Source organism: Diprion similis, chromosome 1 (assembly GCF_021155765.1).
Source record: "Diprion similis isolate iyDipSimi1 chromosome 1, iyDipSimi1.1, whole genome shotgun sequence".
NCBI lineage: Eukaryota > Metazoa > Arthropoda > Insecta > Hymenoptera > Diprionidae > Diprion > Diprion similis.
This window is the reverse complement of record NC_060105.1, coordinates 17,038,036-17,059,430: the sequence shown is the minus strand read 5'-3', so window position 1 is coordinate 17,059,430 and position 21,395 is coordinate 17,038,036. Positions and strand designations below refer to the sequence as shown.

General features: G+C 34.5%; 1 protein-coding gene across 3 annotated transcripts in view; it reads left to right on the top strand.

Moving 5' to 3' along the window:
• Positions 1–21,395, top strand: part of LOC124406116 (V-type proton ATPase 116 kDa subunit a1-like) — a 61,813-nt gene that overhangs the window by 13,829 nt on the left and 26,589 nt on the right. The window contains exon 1 of one of the 3 annotated variants that reach the window (XM_046881505.1): positions 20,171–20,362. The exons of 1 other annotated variant lie outside the window; for it this stretch is intronic. The gene's annotated coding sequence lies outside the window, so the exon portion shown is untranslated. Of the gene's footprint in view, positions 1–20,170; positions 20,363–21,395 lie in introns of those variants that run through there. One more of the 3 variants, XM_046881519.1, reaches the window with a different exon arrangement.

Here is a 21,395-nt window from a genome sequence, read left to right as displayed (position 1 = left end):
TCAACTCATTCTTACGCGTACGCCACTGGAACATCTGCACACGATATAAAATGATATGGCTGATAAAAGTTCAGCCGCTTACTATCAGGTACTTTATTATCCAATTGAGAACGTAGGGCTGTTTAAGAAAAAAAAAAAAAAAAAAAAAAAAAAAGGGATACATATCTTTCCTAAATACCAGTGTAAAGAAATTTTTTTGAATTTAATTCCACACCTTCTCAATATTTATTTGTGATCCGGAGACTCGTTGGTCACTAAAATCCCATATATAAAATGATATTTATGATGACAAAATAGGTAGCAAAGTTTTAACGATATTTTTCATTTCAACGTTATTATTTTATTCATTCATATTCTTTTGTTTATTGTGCCAGATTTAAAAAGAGCCTCTAATTCAACGAAATAATGTAAACTTTCCGTTGGCTTTAATCGGATTTTTGTCTGAGATATTTCTTATCAAAAGTCTATCTTATCGAAATTTTGATTGAAAATTGAATTTGTTAATATTTCTATCGGATTCCATATCTTCTTGAAGAGTACAAGTATTCCAACGACACGATTCGATCCGATAAAAGTTGAGATCCGATTGAGAACGGTTAATTCCTATTTATTCTCTGTTGGCAATCCAAAGCTCAAGAGGGCTCTACCAATTAGCATAATTGTATCATGCGATTCCATTCGATTCAATTTTCATCGAGTTCCATTATTTTTATGGGCTGTTTAACCAGAGATTTTAGCCGACATTCATGTCTTCGCCTCTGTAAACATATTTTCTCGTTTATACACATCGCAATAAATAGTCAACACCGAAGTCTTCTATAACAATAAATTGAGAGATGATTAATGATTCATAAAACACTTTTTCGTGATAAAATTACCCTAGCATTTATTTTTGTTTATTTTTTGGTACTGATCAACACCCTCACCTCTAAAAATGTATAGTCCAATCTTGAAACGTACGCGTCCAATCGAATCGAACGCGCGGGGTTCGATGTTCCATTTTATTCGTGCGTTGATTGGTTGTTAACGATATGTCAAAATTGTTTTCGAAATTTGGTGCAATCGATCGATACTGATTCCAAATTTATCAGGTTGAAAATGAGGTTTTTTAATATTGCGCTTGATGCTGTTACGATTTGACAGTCTGATTAAAAATAATGTCTGCATTGTACTCATAAGACCGCAGTAACAGAAAAATAGGTTACAGGCTGAATGAAAAATTGAATTGGTTAGAGAAAAAGCAGGATGATCTTGTCGAAAATTGCTATTATATGTGAATATTGGAATCGGTGTAAAACTACTACATGTGGATGCAAAACTGCGGCGCCAAAAGCATAGGTTAGGTTAGGTTAGTATAGGTTAGGTTAGGTTAGGTTATGTTAGATACTAGCAATGTGGGTAAAACAATTGGCGTCAAAACATTTTGGCGGAAAGCACAGCTTCAAACAAGTGGTTAAATATTTTATAGTATAGGCTGCAGAATAAAGCATAACATAATTCTATAGCGATCTGCCATCGGAATTGAGGTGATCAATTCGTTAAAGTTTTTTTAACAAAGTTATACTGATGTTAATGAATGATTAAAATGAAAAAGTAATCATGCAAACATACGTGAGAATAAACTGACTTTGAGTGGTAACCTTAATTTGATTCGTTATATACTCTGGCGAATATCAACAGTTGGACTAGTTGAGCATGAGGTATGCGACCAACGGAAAATATAAAATACAGCAAAGCTGAAGACTTGAAGAAAGTGATGTAATAAGTGAATTAAATGTGGTCAAACACGTGTAATTTAAACGAAGCAACTGTACATAAGACGTTTCGAACGATTGAATAAAATTCAAATTAATGTAAAATTCAAACTTCAGACGCTGATATAACCAGAGAAACAAACGTTGTTAATTAAATAGTTAATAATTTTCAATTCATAATACAAAATGAAAAAGTTATCGTATCAATCACCAAATTTTATCTCACAAAACGTTTAAAATTGTTTGGAAAAAATGCATCAAAAACTCTTAAGTGAATATTTCAGTATTAAATGTATACAATATTCACTTGAACCAAAACGAAAATGTTGGATGTTTATTAAAAAAATATGTGATTTATTGAATTCACGCCTTATTAACCATGCAATCCGGTTGCTGCTGTTTTTTCAACTACAGCAAGCGGAAAAATTCGAGAAGCTTATGTTACTATTCGTGATAAAATTACTAAAAATTACAAAACGTTAGCTTAGTTTATACATTTGCAATAAAAGATTTGCAAGCTGCCTTAATTGCACAAGGGTTGATAGAAAGCGCAGAAAAGTTAGGGCAGCAGCAGAGAAACCCAGAGAATATTGCATTCAAAATAGTTCAACAAGTTGAAAAAAGAAAAAATTAACTACTGTCGAAATTAACCTACTGAGGATCGAAAAATTACAAACGATGCTTAACGTAATCAAAGAAAATAATAAAATCGATTTTGAGACGTAAGCAATCACAAAAACTTGAGGCCTCATCTTTCTTTTCCCATCATCAAATTTTCCGTCATTTCATTAAAGTGTTTTGGCTCTTACTTTATCGAAATAAAACTGACAGTATAGTAGAATCGGGTGAGTGAGACTATCGAGATAAAAATATTTCAAACTTGTTTAGTCATTGAAATATAGAATGTTCTTATTATTTTACGCTCCTTTATAAAACTGCAAGTCCAACTAATAAATGCATTGAAATATGACTCATTTAAAATACTCTGTAACAGTAAACCGACTTCATATTAATTTAATTACCAAGAACCGGCTGTGCAATGAGTATATACATAAACTGTTTATTATGCCGAAATGTTTCACTTCTGTCACGTGTGGTTACCAGACAAATCGTTTTTTCAATATTGCTCTAAAAATTATCACCATTAATCATTATTTACTATACATATTGTGTTTTATCAACACGTCACTTGTGCGAATTATTTTCTGTTCACATTACAAATCTAACAATGTAATGCAAGGTCGATAAAATTTTTTTTCAGGCTCATCTTATGTAGAAGCCAATTGGGCTTCCAATGACAACGCATTACGTTCGTGCCCTGCACATATTTGCTAGTAATAATTGTGCTTTTCTTGTCACTTGTCAGTTAGGCTTGAGCCAGTCTTGAAGACAAGTTGAATACAAACAGCATATCGTTTCGGTATGTCCTTGAGAAAACCCAAAGTAAGCATCCTCAATTTCAATTGCAATATCGAATAACGGATACTTTTGATGATTTTCATCTACATATCCATCAAACATAATTTTAAAAGGGTACCGTTGGAATGCGAAGTCTTCTCATTTGAAGAACATCGGAAAGATGTGACTTTTTCAAATTATTTTGTAGTTAATTAAATCTTCTCCGAAAGTGGCATATGAATTTCTGTTGTCAAGTTAATAGCTTAGTCACTAACCTCGTGCCTCTCAAAATTGAATAACTACCAAGAAACATCAGTTTGGTGTCCCCCTCTGATTTCGTTGAGACTCATGTATGTTGTAGAATATTGAAAACTAAGAGACACGTATTTTCATTATCTGCGGAAAAACGGTTCAGAGGGGTGGAATTGACCCCCAAAGATGGGCACCCAACGAGGAGATTTCTTGATGCGCTTGACGGATTTGAATGAAACTAACGCTGAAGTTTTCCTATTCATTAAAAAAACATCTCAGTGTTGGTTTCATTCAAATACATGTAATGAAGTGCGTCAAGAAATCACCCCGTCGAGTGTCCATCTTTGAGGGTCGTTTTCACCCCTTTAAACCGTTTTTCCGCAGATCAAAAAAACTACGTGTCTCTTAGTTTTCAATGTTCTACAACATAAATGAGTCTCAAGGAAATCAGAGGGGGATACCAAACTGATGTTCCTTGTACAACTTATATTCACATGAGGACTTTTTTGCCGTGTACAACAACTGTTGCAGATGAGAGCGGGAAAAATGTTGCTTCAAACAAAACACCCTACATCTAGTGCGAATATTAACATGGCTATAAAATGTAGTACAATGTGGAACGTGAAAAAGTTCGTGCAACATGGAAGATGACGAAAAAATCGACTCACTCAATAAGTGGTTTTATCAGCCTTTCAATCGTTGTTGGAAACGGTTTAATCAGTACCGATATCGGTATTTGACAGGCATTGTAACCAAAGGAAGGGACTGTTACGCGCTCAACTGTGCCTCTTTGTCTGATGAGTTAATCTCGGAATGATGTAGTGTCCGCGGAGTTTTATCGTGGTAGTGGACAATGCGACAATCCAGCTTTAAAAAGACTCTGTCAGTTGTCATACTGGGCCAAACGGTATGTGACCCTCGAGCATGGCGTGTCCTTCCAATCAGTTTTGACCCGATGCGATGACGCAACTAAGTCACGCTCCAGGCCTCATGCTTTTCATCGCCTCAAGCGATGCTCAAGCTTGCTTACAATTAGTGTGTCATTTTCCTGAAATAATTTCCTCTCAAATATTACTGGAGTTTGAGAGTAGAAAAAGTTGAATATTATATAACAATGGCCAACAATGAGCGGAACGACTTCGTAACCCCGCATTAGATAGCTGAGCATCTTTGTATTTCCAGAATTGATGATTCGTAAAGTCAAAATGTTTTGAGCATGGTATCATGCGATTGATTACCCCTTTGCGGCACAGATATCGCTGTCATTTTTTTTTTTTTTTTTTGCATAATTGAACTTCTAGGATTTCAATGTTCATGTTTCAAGAGGGATTAAGATGATTCCATGAATTTAAGTATTAAGCTTAAATAAACAAAGTGTTGAAAATGTCTGTTTTTGGAGAATAAATGTAATTGTGGGAAGGTTATAGAGACTGTAAGAAAAGTGGAACACTGCAATCTTGGGGTTGTGGGTCGCTAGAAACGAAACCGTTGTCATAATTTCAAAATTCAACCTAGCGAATCCAATATGGCGGACTGAAAATATAAAAATTGATCCTATTCGCTCATATTAGATCCGCCATTTTGAATTTTGAAAATTTTTCGTATCAGCAACCTCGAGAACCCTATATAGCCAGTATCAAGGAATTTGACTGCAAGGAAAAATGCATGCTTCGAAGGGTTGAGGAGTATTTACGAGAATCGGGATAATTTCGCTTCCAAAATTTTGAATCGATTTGGAATTTCTCGTAAAATGATTTTGCCACTGTCAGAAAGTGCGCTGTAGTCAGTTAGAGTAGAATAAATTTCGTACAGATTTTTCATCTACTTATTTCGCTGCGAGGCGGTCTTTGAGGTTATATTAGGTAATTTATTCAAGGGTGCATCGAATCGCAGAACGAAAAATTTCAAATGGAACCAATGTTTTACGAAAAAATTGCATTGATTCTCTTGATATTTTCAAATGGGTCACATGACCGCGTGCTCAGAACAGATTATCATACGGTTTCATTGATGATTCCTGAAATGGTATTGTTACTGGTGGAATAGACAGCTTACATCATTTCCTCCTTCTCTGTCCCTGGTTTGGTTTGGTGGGACTATAAGATCCATCGAATTTTGGTAGACAATTTAACTTACAATTGACATTTAAGTCGCTGGAATCTGTTCCTTCAGCCTTTAAAAAAAATTTTATCGATCTTCTTCAAACTTTTTCTTCTTGTTGTGTTTGTTCGTCCACCATACTCGATCAGCCACTTTATCATTTCGAATCTCGAGCTTAGATTCGTATTCAGTGACTCCAAAAACCATGTAACATAAAGTCTTATTAAAACCAAATAACTTTTAGAATTTGTGTCCGCTGCGTTGAAACCGGTATTTTGAATTTTCGAATTTCGAGCCCAGATTCGTAATCGGTGTCCCGAAAAACCCATGAATGCAAAATTTCAAGTAAATCGAATATAAGGAAAAATTTTTGCATGAAAGGGTTCATAATGTTTAATAAATAATCATGTTCAAGTGGATGACGCAAATATTGAAGATGGATATTTAATGGAATCTGCTTCAAAATACGTAATATTTTTTCGAACAGAATCTTTATCATATTTTGTAATTTGACCAGCACAAATATTTCAGTAAAAATCACATTAGTCAGCGATGACGTAGCCTCAGAAATTTTCTTTACCAAAAATTTAACTCGAGTTGACATGTTGTTGAACGAAGTTCTGAGGTACTTAGGTTTTCAACGGAATTTCGAGTCACGATATTATTTGAACCAAATTATGAAACACGATGAGCTCGTGATTGAATAAACAATTTTTTTTCTTCTGATCACTATTTATGTTACGTTAATAAATACATATGCTCTAGGTTTTCTGTTTTGCATAGAACTCTACCAGAAATTCAAATCTTAATTAAAAAACAATGTTTTTTACCACATTTATTACTTCTATGATTGTTTATATTCGGATAAGAAATTGACAGTCGATGTGAGAATTTTATTACGAAAAGAGTGTGAAAGTCAATAGTTTATTGAGTTATTCATGACTAAAACTATATATATCTGAAAATATTGTTATTTTCATTTTTCGTTTCTTGTATACTTTTTTTTTCACGATATAAATATTAATCAGTTTCAGACTTTCACAAACCGGACTTCACATTTTTTTATTTCAATCTGCATAATGACTATCGAAGATAGTATTTGTTTTGTTTATTTGTGTAAAGCTTTCTTAATTTTCGATCGATAATGCTATCGTAAGGCCTGTAAGGCCTGTAACGCTTCGAAAATTCCCCAAAAATGTCACTCAATCAATAATCTGCACTAATACCAGCAAAATATCCCTTATTTGTTATCATGTGGTCTTTTTATCAAGAAACTTCTATCCTCGTTTCAACAACTCGAGTTTCGATACTGACATTCGGAATTGCAAGCACTAGAATTAACTTGTGTGAAATCTGCCTCTTGAATGGATGATATTATCAACAAATATACCAAAACTCGTTCGTGTCAATTCTTATGTTTTTCGATAAGCATTATACAGACCGACGAGTGCTGATTTTATCCTGCACAATACTGTCTAATCGCTGGGCGGCATCTAGATCTGCACGTCCGATTAATCTCGCAGTCACGTTTTCGTTATACAAACGGATTTAGGTACGAACATAATTCAATTTCGCATATCATAATTCACGGAGCAAAAAAAAGGGTTTTTTCAAGATTTTTTTTGAGTCAGATAGGCTTTGTTATAGGCTAAATAAATACACTATCGAATTACACAAAAGAGATTATTTTTTATTGATTTTAATCACTTTTTCTACACGAAAATCATTGTTGAAAATCAGTCTAGAAAAAAGGTAGGTCTGTGGTGTTGATGATTTCTTAGAGATGGTTTACCTGAAACCAAAAAATTTCACGGTTTCAGATTCAGCATGTTAATGGCCTTGGAATGGATCATACGATCTTTGATATTTGTAAAATTAACAAAATAGCGGCCATTTTTCGAAAAAGTTGAAAAAGACCGTTTTTTTTTTTGCCATATTTGCAACAAAAAAAAATTCAATTAAAATCAAAATTTCAAAAAAAGTATGATTCATTCCAAGGCCATTGTCATCCTGAATCTAAAACCATTCGAGTTTTTGGTTTCAGGTTAACCATTTTCGTTTCTAAAAAGTGATTAAAATCAATAAAAATTTTCTTTTATATAATTTGAGAGTGTATTCATTCAGCTTAACAAATTCTAGATCAACATTTAGAGCTAAAACTTATTAAAAAAATTCTTTAAAAAAAACCTTTTTTTTGATCGTCAGTTGGGTAGATCCCTTAAAGTCATCACTAGCGCAAGGTAATTTTCTTTTTTGTATTCTGCGAAGTCTCTAACGTGAATACGACTCATGCATATAAGCATTTCCCAGCTCAAATTGGGCCCTAGTGGGAAAAAAATGGCGAGAAGAGTCTGTGAATTACATTTACATATTAATTATGACACGATGATTTATGACGATCGAGAAGAATGTTTGAAACTAAATGCGCAATTCTCGATTGATTTACCTAGATCATAAACATTATCATTAATTCGTGATCGATGTTTTTATGAGGTTGAAGTTAGTGACGTTAGCGTGAGAAAAGATTGAAAATAAAATTCACTATTCTGCTAAATTAGAATGACCTCAGAAAAGTTGAGTGTCCAAAATACTAGACCGTTTTGCTATGTAACAATCTCGTCAATGACACAAACAATAAACTCATTATTTTTTCATACTCTTATAGCTGGAATTCTTTATATTCATTAACTAAAGTCCCGTGGCTGCTTTCTGAAGGTCATTTAATCGTTATTTACGTATATTTTCATTATTCAGCTTGACAAAATTCGAAAGTCATGCGACACATATAAGTTGATGAATTGTCGTGCCAGATAATTGCCTGATAATGAAACAAGTTTCTCATATACAGAGTCATTTAGATATTTTGCTACCAAATGAATCATGAATGAATCGATTAATCCTTATACTGATTGCTTTCACATTATGTATATTTAGAAAGCATTTTGTCCACTTTGACAATTTTCTCGTTTCATGAGTGTCATTATATGTATTGCTTACGAAACAAGCACAGTCGATATTGAAAAAATCTGAACGGCTTGACCAACTTCGGAAAATGAAAATGCTATTTGTCAAAATTGTTTAAAACGTGAGTTAAACTAACGCTCGACGTAAAGTATACAGAGTGTGTGATTGCAAGTGATGCAATATTAAAGACTAAAAATATTGTTACATTGAAATTGCAATGTGCATGATTTGTGTAAACACTCGTTAGACCTTCCCTCCTTTTTTTTGCAGCCTTTATTTTTTTAAACTTCTTTTTTGGAAACAACTGCCAAGTGTTTTGCTTTCACATGGTCTTTGAAATATTTCTAAGTCCAAAAAAAAAAAAATATAAAATTTATTTATTTATTCATTGTAAAAATTGCACATATAAACAAATGGTCGATCTTTGTACTTTTCTACAAGAAAAAGAATTCACTGCTAATTTACCATAAAAATCTGAATGCCAATTTTTACGCAAACTTGATATAATACAAAAAATTTTACAGAATTTTTTCCAATTTTTTCTTGTCGGATTTTTTTGTCCGATATATTGGACCCGCCATGTTGAATTTTCAAATTCCAAGTCCAGATTCGGAATCAGTGACCTGGAAAACCGTGTATAAAAAAGTTTCATCAAAGTGAAATAACTTTTTGAATTTACGACCGCCATATTGGAACCGCCATTTCAAATTTCCGAATTATGAGTTCAAATTCGTAATGAGCAACACCAAAAACTCATGCTCGCAAAATTTCAAGTGATTCGCATGTAAGGAAAAATGTATGCATGAAAGAGTTAAAAGGTTGCACACACAATCTAAATCGGATAAAGACATTTGTTGTCATTTATTATTTTTTGTCGTATACGATGTTCAAAAAGAACCTGAAAAGAAGTTTTACCTGAACATCTTTCTTGATTTGTGGTACAAACAAAAAAAAAATTCTTAGCCTTGCCATAAAAAACGCCTTTCTGGGTCTTTATATGCATTAAGGTCATGTAGTACTCCTACCTTTATCGACCGAGCCAAGAAACGCTTTTGTTTACTTAAGATAGAAAGCAAAAGGGTGAGTTTGCTCGGTCGGCAAAGGTAGGATTACTACATAACCTCAATTCCAGTTATTCCCATGAATTCTATTATAAACATGGGATGTACAAAAAAAATAGATACGATTTTGTTGCTGTCGTCAGCAAACGGTATCATGAATACATTCTAAAAGTATACCTACCTACAATGTGTTTAACACGCTTGATTCATTCTACTTGAACAGTACTGTTATTTTAAAAATAACAATTACGTTCCTTCCTCGTTACCATTCCGTTGCAGATGATCTATTTTAGATCGGGATCGCTCTATATATGCATGGGGCATTCCGCGCCGATTCAACTTGAGTTTTAGCCTTGACCTCTCAGATTTGGCACGCGATTTTTTCTACGATTGTTCTCACTTTGAAAGGTACCCAGTTTTTTTTTTGCTTAACTTTAATTTTCTACAATTTTGAAGTATGCTTTTATCGACTGGCCAAAATTGAAGTTTGAAAAAATTCTGAAAAATCCTGCGTCAGGTATCAAAATTTTTAAGCTTGGACCCAGAGTGAGCCAATTTTCCCTTCTTACTGTTTTCAAGCTTTTTCCGAAAAAATGTAGAAGCGAAAGTTATTTTACTATTGATGGTTGCTGAAACATTTTTACGTGTCACATTGGATTTAAAAAAAAAATGTTTTGATTTTTTGGAACCATTTTACGATTTCCATTTTTTTACAATAAAATGAAGACAAAGAAAATGTCTTGCGAAAGATCTGAAATTTTTTTTTAAATTCTAACGTGAAATATAAAAAAGTTTCAGCAACCATCCATAGTAAAATGACTTACGTTTCTAATTATTTTGAACGTTCTTTTTCGGAAAAAGCTTAAAAACAATAAGAGGGGAAAATCAAAATCGGCACACTCCGGGTCCAAGCTTAAATATTTTGATATCTGACGCAGGATTGTTCAGAATTTTTTCAAACTTCAATTTTGGTCAGTCGATAAAATCATTTCAAAATTGTAGAAAATTCAAATGGAGTAAAAAAACCGAGTACCTTTCAAAGTAAGAACAATCGTAGAAAAAATCGCGCGCCAAATCTGAGAGGTCAAGGGTAAAACCCATGTCGAATTGGTGTGGAATGCCCTATATATTACCTGTGCACTGATCAACGAAGTCAAAAAACTAAACCGCTTGATCGATGTTGGTATTACCAACACCGGTGTAAAAACGAGGTTTGAATTTAATAACGTTACCATAACCAAACATTGGGGAAAAATCATTATTATCTTGATTTTACAATGACTTTGAAGAAATTAAGATTTCGAAATATGAGTGTGTTATGTTTTATTACGGTTTACTGAATTTCAGACAATTCCAAAATGGCGGAATAACGCTCTTCCTCAGCCCGAATCGTTACTCTAACGTTACTAACCTCAATATGTTCTGAAGACCTCTCTGCCCTGCAGGTTCCGCAGTTGCGCAAGAATATACTTACTTTGCTGTTGAATGCAGGTATCACGATCAAACCTGAATAAAATGCTTGGCAAAAAATCGATACTCTTCGTTAATTGCAATACAAGATAGTCGTGCATTGAGTACCTACTTATGAAATTATTATATCTGTGAGCTACTGTGTAAGCCAGCGGTTTTGGCCCGACCGGGAACCAGCCTTTGAACTTCCTGTTTTGACACCGCAGGTTCCAAGTCGACTGAACAAAGATATTAATATCGAATACGACAATCGAATTACAAATTCATATTCGTGATTAACGCTCTTGAAGCCCTCGGATGCCATATTATATGAAAGTATTACGATTTTTTTTATTTTCAACCACAATAACGGATCCATCATTGAAAACTTTGGAAGACTGACCCTGGATTCGTTATCAGTTACCCAAAAAATCTCCGCCTACCAATTTCTACCGAAATCCGAGTAATTTTAGATTTTTTTTTCTGCCATATTGGATTCGCCATTTTAGATTTTGCAAATTTGACGTTAGATACGTGATGAGTAACCCCAAAAACCTTGCGGTACCAATTTTCATTGGAAACCATTCATCCAATCTTAAGGTATCATCACTTTTGTTTTTCTTTTTTTGGAATTTTGTTCTTTGAATAATACAAAACGGGCTGAACCCATCAAAGCCAAAATCTCATCAGTTTCAAGTTTGGAAAAGCCGCGTCAATCGAGACTAAAATTATTGAAATCCGGTAACTCGTTCCCGAGATATCGTCGGATAAAAAAATTGATTGATACAGATGTGCATATAAAAATGCTCGAAAATTCTACAAGAACTTCATTTTTTGTCTAAAAAACAGAGAAACGGGAAGTTATTTAATCGAATGATTGGCATTGTATCATATATGATCAAATCGAATAACTTTCGCGTTTTTCAACCAATTTGAATGAAACTTGGTGTACAATGGTTTTTGAGGTCACTGAATCTGAATCTGGCGATAGAATTGCAAAATCAATATGGCGGATCCAAAATAGTCGTTCCAAAATAGTCACAAATGTTCATATGTTACAGAGATTTCAGAATAACTTTAAATAGGGGTTTTTATCGTCACTGATTACGGATCTGAAGTTAGAATTTTTTAATCAACCCGTAATAATATTTTATAACTCTTAGGGATGATAGATAAAAAAATAATTTCCGCGATAAGATCAAAAGTACGAAAGACCATCAGTACAAAAAGTTTGAATACGGTAGAGGAGAAAAATGAATTGGAAAAATTGAATAATTAACCCCCAACCCCTATAAATAGCAGTTGGGAGTTGGCAAATCGTGTTAATAACCCCCAAAATCGATTGAGCGACTCAAACCATCCCTATATTCCAACTATCATGTGATTCGCTTCATTTTTTGACTTTGCCAGTTTGAGCATGAATAGTGAAAAAGGCCGCGCCAGTCAACCGGTTAATAAAAAGTATCGATATTTTGAAACCAACGTCTCCATGTTTTCAGTAAATCACTCTCAGGTCTCGAATCTTTATCTGCCGACTTGTGTAACATGCACTCTGAAGCGGACGATAAGCAGACACTTGATCCACGAATAAGATGAACGTATAGAGCGCACTTCAACTGCGCCGTTTCAGCTCGAATAAATTTAAATGATAAATAAATATAACCTAATATATCATGCAGCAACTGTTTATCACAGTACAAATACCGGTTTCCCATTTTGTCCACCATTGATGTGATTTTCGTCCATCGTTTACCGCCCGATTTTGTCGTATATAAAAATTATTTTCCATCAAATTTTTACAAGTCCAACAGTAACTTACTGGGGGGCATAAAAATTAAAAAACAACCCTATTAAAGTACCCTAATAATATATATATATGTATATGGGCAGATCAATTACTTTTCTCCGAAAAGTTGCGGGGGTGGGTCACCGATTTGGCTTCCGATTTTTTTCATCGAAAGTAGTTCAGAAAAAAAGGTGATCCTTAAGAGTTGAGCTCGATACGCCCAAACCCGGCAAATGCAGACTTTTTTTAAATTTGAACAAAGTGGATTCTTCAGTCAATTTTCAAAAATTTATATCTCAGCTTCTACATGACTCAGAGATTCTAACCGAATGGCATCCTTCTTTGTCAGCCTTATATTTTCAAGAAAAAAATAGTTCGTCAGTTCAAACTCATATCCGGCTTAGCTGGGACTTCCCAAATGGACTGCTATTTTAAGATAATTTCCCTTATTTTTCAAAAGCTCACAAATCTATATTTTTGGATATCGAGAGATGGTTGACGGCTTATATTTTTCATTAAAATATATTCTGACGATATCTGCCGTATTTTTGCTTGATTGCTTTCATTTCACTGAGATGTTGCCACATAAATTAGGTCAATTTTAAAAAACACGCTGTTTTTGAATAGCTATAACTCCTTTCTATCAACTCGAAATCCTTTGACATTTTCGCGGATTATACTTCATTGTATCCTTCAACAACCCTAAAAATTTCAAGTTTGTCATAGAACTGGTTTTCGAGCTATGAATTTTTTGAAAGTGTCAAATTTTCGATCTAATATGACATTTTTTGTAGTCTACTATAAGTTTCGATAATTTCACGCAATTAGTTATTACTCACTCGAAATTCGATTGTAGATTAGGGGGTAAAATGGGCCAGCTAAAAAAAAAAAAAAAAAAGAACCAATTCCCTTCATGTGTCAATTAACGTTCACAGTTTAATTTATATAAAATTATAATTCTGTTATGTATATCTATGAGATGAACAATCGAGTTAATAAAATATATTGAACATTTCTTTTAGGTTACAAAATTTAAGATCTATTCATGTAATTACATTATTCTAAAACCTCATTATATAATAAGCAAATATGAAAAATTATTTTTTACCAATATCGATCGATGTCACTCTAAATAAAATTGAAAAATTTTAATACAATTTCGATATTGTGACCTTTTCACAATTATTTGTTACATAAATTATTTTGACACACGTTAAATTAAATTAGTAAAATGGTAATTCTGATGCCACGCTTATTACGAATAAAAAAAAAAAAAAGAAAAATAGTATAAATCCGAATATTATGTAAGTAGAACGACTCGAAACGGATAATCACTGGTGGAACAGTTATCTCAGGTGTGTGAGACTCATCACTGAATATATTCATTAGATCAAGGCGAGTCACGCGCTAGTACTTAATTATAATTTTAGTAAAATTAGCAGTTGTGTCATAAACTGATTATCTATGAGAACAAATGAAAATAAAATGGAATTTTGTCCTCTCTTCCCACTTCTGTATTCAATTATCGCGATTACGTGAATCATTGCATCCGTAAAGGTCTGACGGAAGAAGATGAGCTAAAGACCGCACGCAGCTAACGAGCTGCGCGAATGCCTTAATTTAACCAAAGTAAATAATTATTAGTCAAACTAAAAGTTAGAAGAAAAAAAAAACACGGATAACTCACGTCGCTTTACTTTAATGAAGATACAGATAACAAGTAGCATGTATAATGTAAACGGAATACAGTTCATTTGGAAAAAGTGATCAAATGATAGAAACGATGGATATTAAATTGGTAATTTGTCGAAAACTTTTACCTTGAAATTATTTTTTATCCCGCTGATCAACCTCCTTAAATTGTGAAAAACTAAAATTCTAAATCACGAACAAGAACTAAGGTGTCAGCTCCTCATTTCAGATCGTTTTAAGATAGTAAAAAATTCTATTGATTCGTTTGATTTCATTCTGCAATGGCTCATTTTATAGAGAAGCTTATTTTTCACAAGCTCACTGGAATATATGTTTTTATTATATTGGTATCGTTGGATATTTAATTTTATAACATTACGTCGATTTTAGTTATCATCGAGAAATGGGAGTAATGAAGTAAAAAAACAGGCTTAAAAAAACCTTTTTCAGAAACTATGTGAAAAATAGTCTTCTAAATAAGATGAGTCAGCGTACGTACGGTGAAATCGAACAAATGTACTAGAATCTTAACCATTTCTGAGCACTTTGAAATGTTGCATCGATATTTACGCTTATCTTTATGATTTCAACATATCATCTTTTTTCTATTCTCAACTAGATTTTCTTTGAAATTTCGAGAGTAAATTTACCAAATCGATATGGTACGCATAGATTTATAATTCTGCTATTTTTTGAGTAGACAAATTTATGAAGTAAATATAGTGGGATAAATTCAAAATGTCATCCTATTTCGGAAAATATCTTCAACCTGTATGAAGTCAGTTTTATATCCCATACGCTGATATAAATATAGTTGCCGTTATTGGAAATACAAATGAAAATTATAAACTGACTGACATAGACATTGTTCGGATGTGACTGAAGTTGTCTGACAATAAGTGAAATTCGAAACTAACGGGGTGGGGGGGCAAAACGGCAAAACGGGATACTTAAGAAAATACTTAATTTTCGAGGACTCAAATACGCTAAATCTTTTTATTTTTTATTGTAACCAAAGAAAATGAAAATGATTTTCAGATATCGGGGGAAATTTTTTTTTTTTTTTTGTGGGCAACACAAAAAAAAATATTCTAAAAATAAAATAAATTTGATAAAATTAAATATGTTTAAAAATAAAGTTGAGTGAAAAAATTGACATTCCATATAATTATTGGATGCAAAGGTTGAAAAAAAAAATTTTCAATCATTTTTGAAAATTCAAAATTATGCTCAATAATGTTTATAGAAGTCATTTTTGACTATTTAAAAAACATTTTGAACGGTACATTTTTTTATAAAATTTTCAGGGTACCCCATTTTGCCCCTCCCTTATATTGGTAATAAAAAAATCGTTTCACAAAATTCGAATGCGACGTAATGCAGCGACGGTATAAAGGCAAGTCTGACAAACCCTGATTGATCAATTGAGGGTGAACTGATTACCAGATGTATATATATATATATCACTGTGAAGTTGAAAAATAGCCCGAGGCATACGCTCATCGTTGTGCAATCGAGTCTTTCTCTCATTATAATGCATTTAGCTGCCTGATCAATCCAGTACAAAAGACGATGCGGTTTGCGATCGGTTCATTCCAAAACCGCTCGGCAACGGCTTTAATTATCGGAGTCGACTAACAATCGATATCAGTTTATGAGTAACGTTTCCGATGAAGAAACAATCCATTCGACACATTCGTAGAAACCGTTTTGTTTGTCCGCATCATAATTAGACTCGACGAGCAACAAATTAGTTTTCTATATCAAAAAAAAAAATTCACGGAAATACATTTATTTCAATATTCAATTCTTTTCAAATTATTATGTAATATCTGTTTTCAAATAAATTCGCGAAACTATGTTTTTCGCTACATTCTCGCCAAACCTACGTCCAAATTTTCTGTATTCATCATTTTTCGCCTTTTTTGATCCATTGAATAATGCTCCGGACAAGCACTGTGCAAAATCCGATATATTTATTTCAAGGATTTTCTCAAAGCTCTTATATATTTGACAATGCTTTTGAAATTATTAATTGTGATCTGAAATTTTTTTTTGTTTAATCTTCTTACAAAAACAGTGACAACTGAAGGTAATTACAAATATAACTACACATATTTTTTCAATTGTCATCACTAAGTATTAGGTGCCATTCATTAATTATGTAGGGACGATTTTAGCCATCCCCCCCCCCCTGCCCTCATGTAAGAAAACATAAGATTTCTTGGACTCCCCCTCTAACTCCTTACGTAAGATTTTACCTATAGTTTTCATTTATAAGCTCCAAAGTGTGCAAATATGAACACATTTACGATTTTAAAAACTTATTCTGAAATAAAAATTTGTACAATTAATACAATATATAAACGAAATTGTATATTAAAATTGAAAAAAATAGATTTCATAGTTTGCGAAACGTCTAAATAGAAATTTTTTCTAGTTTATCAAACTGCCCTTTAATTTTCTATGCGATTTTTGTTTCCTGAGACATTGCTGTACGGACATTTTGCCTCAATGGAAAATGTCTATTATGCACATTCCGATTTGTAAAATATTACGTTTTTAACCCCCCCCCCCCCCCTCCCCCTGGAACCCTTCAGCTTCCACTTAATCGACAATCCCAACGGTTTGATAATCAAACTCGATGTACAAAGTTTTAACAGACTAACATTGTAACTTCACTATCTTTCGTAACAACGAGATTAAGTAATAACATAAATTGGCTAATAAGATACCTTCTTGACGATGGTTTATACGTTATATTGCAGTCACGGTACGTATAACGTTATACTCAAGGCTGTGTGAGCTATTATTACACGTACTCTGACGGCGATTCAGTGCGCCATATAAACACACGCACAATATAAGATAAGCGTTATAAGGAAAAACCAGTGGTGAAATGTCTACCTTACATATATTTACATACATGTGTTCCCGGTAGGTAATTCGGTACCCTCACTTTTTTTTGCAGTTTAGAATTCGTGCAATCAATTTCATAGGAACAATGTCTGCTTCAACTGACGTCCTTTAGGTCAACGTGATGTATGTAAACTCAAAAATTTTTACAACTGTCGGGCATTTAAATTTACGAACGTTAGTCACCCTGACAAAACAACTGCTCTTCCACTCGAATTTTAGCGTATAAGTATTAAACTAATCACAGTCACTAGCAATTCATTCTGTGTGTTTAGATTACGGTATTCAGATTAATTGTATTCCCTACGAAAACAATTCTTCGTAATCAAGTACGTAAATGTGCAGCAAATATCTTTATTTGAGTAGAATATTGTTAAAGTTTCTGTTCGAATCTAGAACAAAGAAATAGTATATTGTGTTACAAGTGTGGAAAACAAAAGATTTCTGACGAGTTTGAAGTTTGTAGCGTGAGCCGTACGGCGAGCGCTACAATCGCAGAGTTATAGTTTGGTAAATTGAATTATTCGGAAGTGCGCATGCGCAAAAGAAAGCCCTAGTGTGTAAAACCAAAAATTTCAGTTGAGCACATGCGCACTATTGAAAATAAAACTTTATAAACTACGTGCTGGAAGAATGCATTCAATAAAAATCAACTTCTTTAAGGTTCTTATTCGCAGAATCTCTACTCAAATTAGCGAAATCAAAATTTTTGGTCGATTGTGTTTTTGCTCAAAAGGGTAGCTAATGTCTTCAATTTTTCTTAAGTCATGGTCGATTTGCAAAGTCGTTTTAATTTCTAAGAACTTCGCTTGCTAGACGCGACAATAACGGACTGTCAATAAATTACATAATTATATTTTGGACACTTTTTGACCCCCCCCCCCCCCCCCCCCCCCCCTCCCCCATGTCATTTATCGTTAATCTTTCCCAGACCCCAACCACCCGGAAAGGTACGTAGTTTAAAAAAAATTTATACAGTAAAAGATTGATAAACACGTAGTTTTTTTTTTTAAATCTTATCATTCCAAGGCATTCGAAGGAACAAATTACGAGACTAGCTACGCATGCGAAACATTATCAATCCGAAAAAAATGGTTCTCACGTTTCTCGTGATACTCAAGCTGAGTTTCAAGTGTACCCATTACAAAAGAAATACATAATATTGCATGTATCGCAGGCTAACCCCCCCCCCCCCCCCCCATATTGTACCTAGCGTGATCTCTCTCAAATTCCCCCTCATAACAGCTACGTGGTTTATGAACAGCTCCTGACAGATATGATCGGAAGAATCCTCAAAGCAATCCAGGGATTAGGATATAGATCTGACATGTTTGATTTTTCAACGGAGTTGAGGACCATCATAAGACTGTTGAACTATCCAATTTCCTAATACAACCCTGGTTGCTTATTATTTCGTCACAAAATTGAAATCTGTCCACATCCTTATGTGTATTAACAGTTGAAGCTACCTGTAGATCGCAACACTGTCTTATAAGTTGTTCTTTCACCATTCCCAACTTACTTGTATTGTTATACAGAAATCTCGGAGATTCAGCGTATGGTTATAATTGTTAAAAAAGGTTTTGCGTTGGCAAATTACTTCTGTTCAGACACTTCATAAAATTAACCAATATTCGTTGAAATGAATAACAAAAATGAAGTAATTGAAGAAAACTGAAAATATATGCTACAAAGCCGTTGATTTTTTTTTGTACACGGTTTTGAATAAGAAATGATGTCCCGTATCGAAAAATAATTCCGGAAAAATCCTCGCTGTTTTTGAAATTGATATTTTTGAACGAAGATTGTCGCAAAATCAATGCCTGAAGTTGGTCGAAATAGTCAGCGGGAAATGTGAAAAAATCAGCGAATCATGATATCAAGTATTGAGGAAGGAGGTACGTTTTTAAGTAAATAAAGACGACTAAAAGTCGTTTTTTTACTAGCAAGCTCCTCGATTTCATGTTTTATGACTTCTACCGTCATGAGATATAGATCTACAAGTATCGGAAGTAGCAGGAGTGGGACGGGAATGTTAGAAAAAAAATCCCAATCTCATTCTTCTTCCTTCAAAAATATCAATTTCGAAAAGAGGGAATATTTTGCCGAAATTATCTTTCGACATTCTGCATGATTTCTTATTCAAAACCATGTACAAAAAAAAAAAACATCCTCGGCTTTGCAGGTTATGTGTTTCGTAGGGTTAAAATTTCACTTGCAAGTCCCCTTAATTCGGTAACGAGAAATCGTTGTAAATGTCGAAATTCGTGAAACGTGATTACACACGGACTTCGAAACGTTGAGATTTAGTAAAAACCTAAACTCTTATTTTCAGATTGATAACGAACAATCCTATTCTTATCGGAACACAGATAAGTAGGAAGTCGAAAATGCGCGTAAAACAGAAATACAACGACGCGGGATGTGGTGCTCATTACGGTGTACAAAGAAGTGCCGCGGAGCAAGTGTATCGCTTTGCCTTCGCAGCCCGCGCGACAATCGTCTTAGCTTTAATTGCTCCGAGATATGCCCCTCCTACGGTCTATTTGCAGATCTCACGAAAGCGACGGTAGCCAATAATTTTTCTAAAAGTACGGGAATCGGGACGCTTTCATTGGCTCCGCCACGTCGCGCCAATTTATTACCTTATATACCAGTGGAAATGCCAACCAATCCTTTTTTCTTCATAACTCTGCATCGGGCCAGGAGGAGAGGGAGAGAGCAAGAGAGAGAGAGAGAGAGAGAAACAGAGAGAGAGCATGCAAGCCGCAGGGACGCGCGCGGAATTCGTTGAAGGCTCACACGCGGCATCACTCGTCGCTAATATTTCCTCAAGAGCTTCTCTGCCTCCGCACGTAGCGCGTATCACCAAACGAATCCTAGGATCAGTCCCAGTCCCAGCCCCGGGCTGAACGCGACGCAACAATAACCAACGCTATCCGTGCATCCCGAACCTCGGAAAACGTTGCTTCGATACGTAATCGCCGATCGTAAGTCGTCCCATCTTCACTACACACTAGTTATTTACTCGCCGCATCACACACACACACACGCATACACACTCGCCGACACTCTTTCTCTTTCTCTCTTTCTCTGAAATAGACTTGCGGCAAATATTTGGACTCGCAATTGGACATCGAAATCTACTTCCTGCACTTTCCCGTTTATCGATGTCCTCTTCAGATATATTTATCGTTACAACGTAATGCGAATATGGTATATTGTGTAACAAGGAGGCAAACTCGGTCTTTTCGGGCTGAGCGTAAGTTCGCAATGTGAATCGTACGTGAACCGCAACGAATATTGCAAATACTCGAAGCGTAAACACCGTTGTCTTCTTCTTGCACACGATTTTTTACATAACAACAGTATGGTACGCGTTTTTTTCCCAAAACACGACATTGAGGTTAGGGTCACGTAGTGTCAGATATATTCGCGACAGCGCATGCGCACAGTGCAGGGAAAGACCGCTTTTAACCTCTAGGACTTAAAAGTGATATTTTCAGTACTTCGCGCATGCGCATTCGCAGACTCACTCGACCGGTAACGGTATAGAAACGGCGCCTTGGTATACGGAAAACAGGCATGAAAAACGCGAAAAACATGCTCGCGTTACATAAAAATATCTACATCATTGATGCGTCGTTAAATGATCAGAGCATCGAAATATGAGCATCCTCAAACATACCGAGATTAGTTTTTTTGTGAAACTCTCCACTGAACGCCAGCAAGTAGGCAACTACAGCTACATTTCGTATCGTTGCAGTATATTTGAAATGTACTTTCGTTTACGATCTCTGCTCTTCTTCGGCGGTGAGTTTCACAATTTCGAATCGAATCTTCGCTCGGAGGAATGTTGTACGTATTACGTTGCAGGTGGGTGTGATTACGCCTGTTACACGTTATATAGTACCCGACTCGGCATCTGTTCTCGGGCGCTGCTTAGGTAGTCCACAGACAGTAAACTGTATGTGTATATATATATACACCTGAGACACGAATCCGAGTGTTTTCCGAAGATTG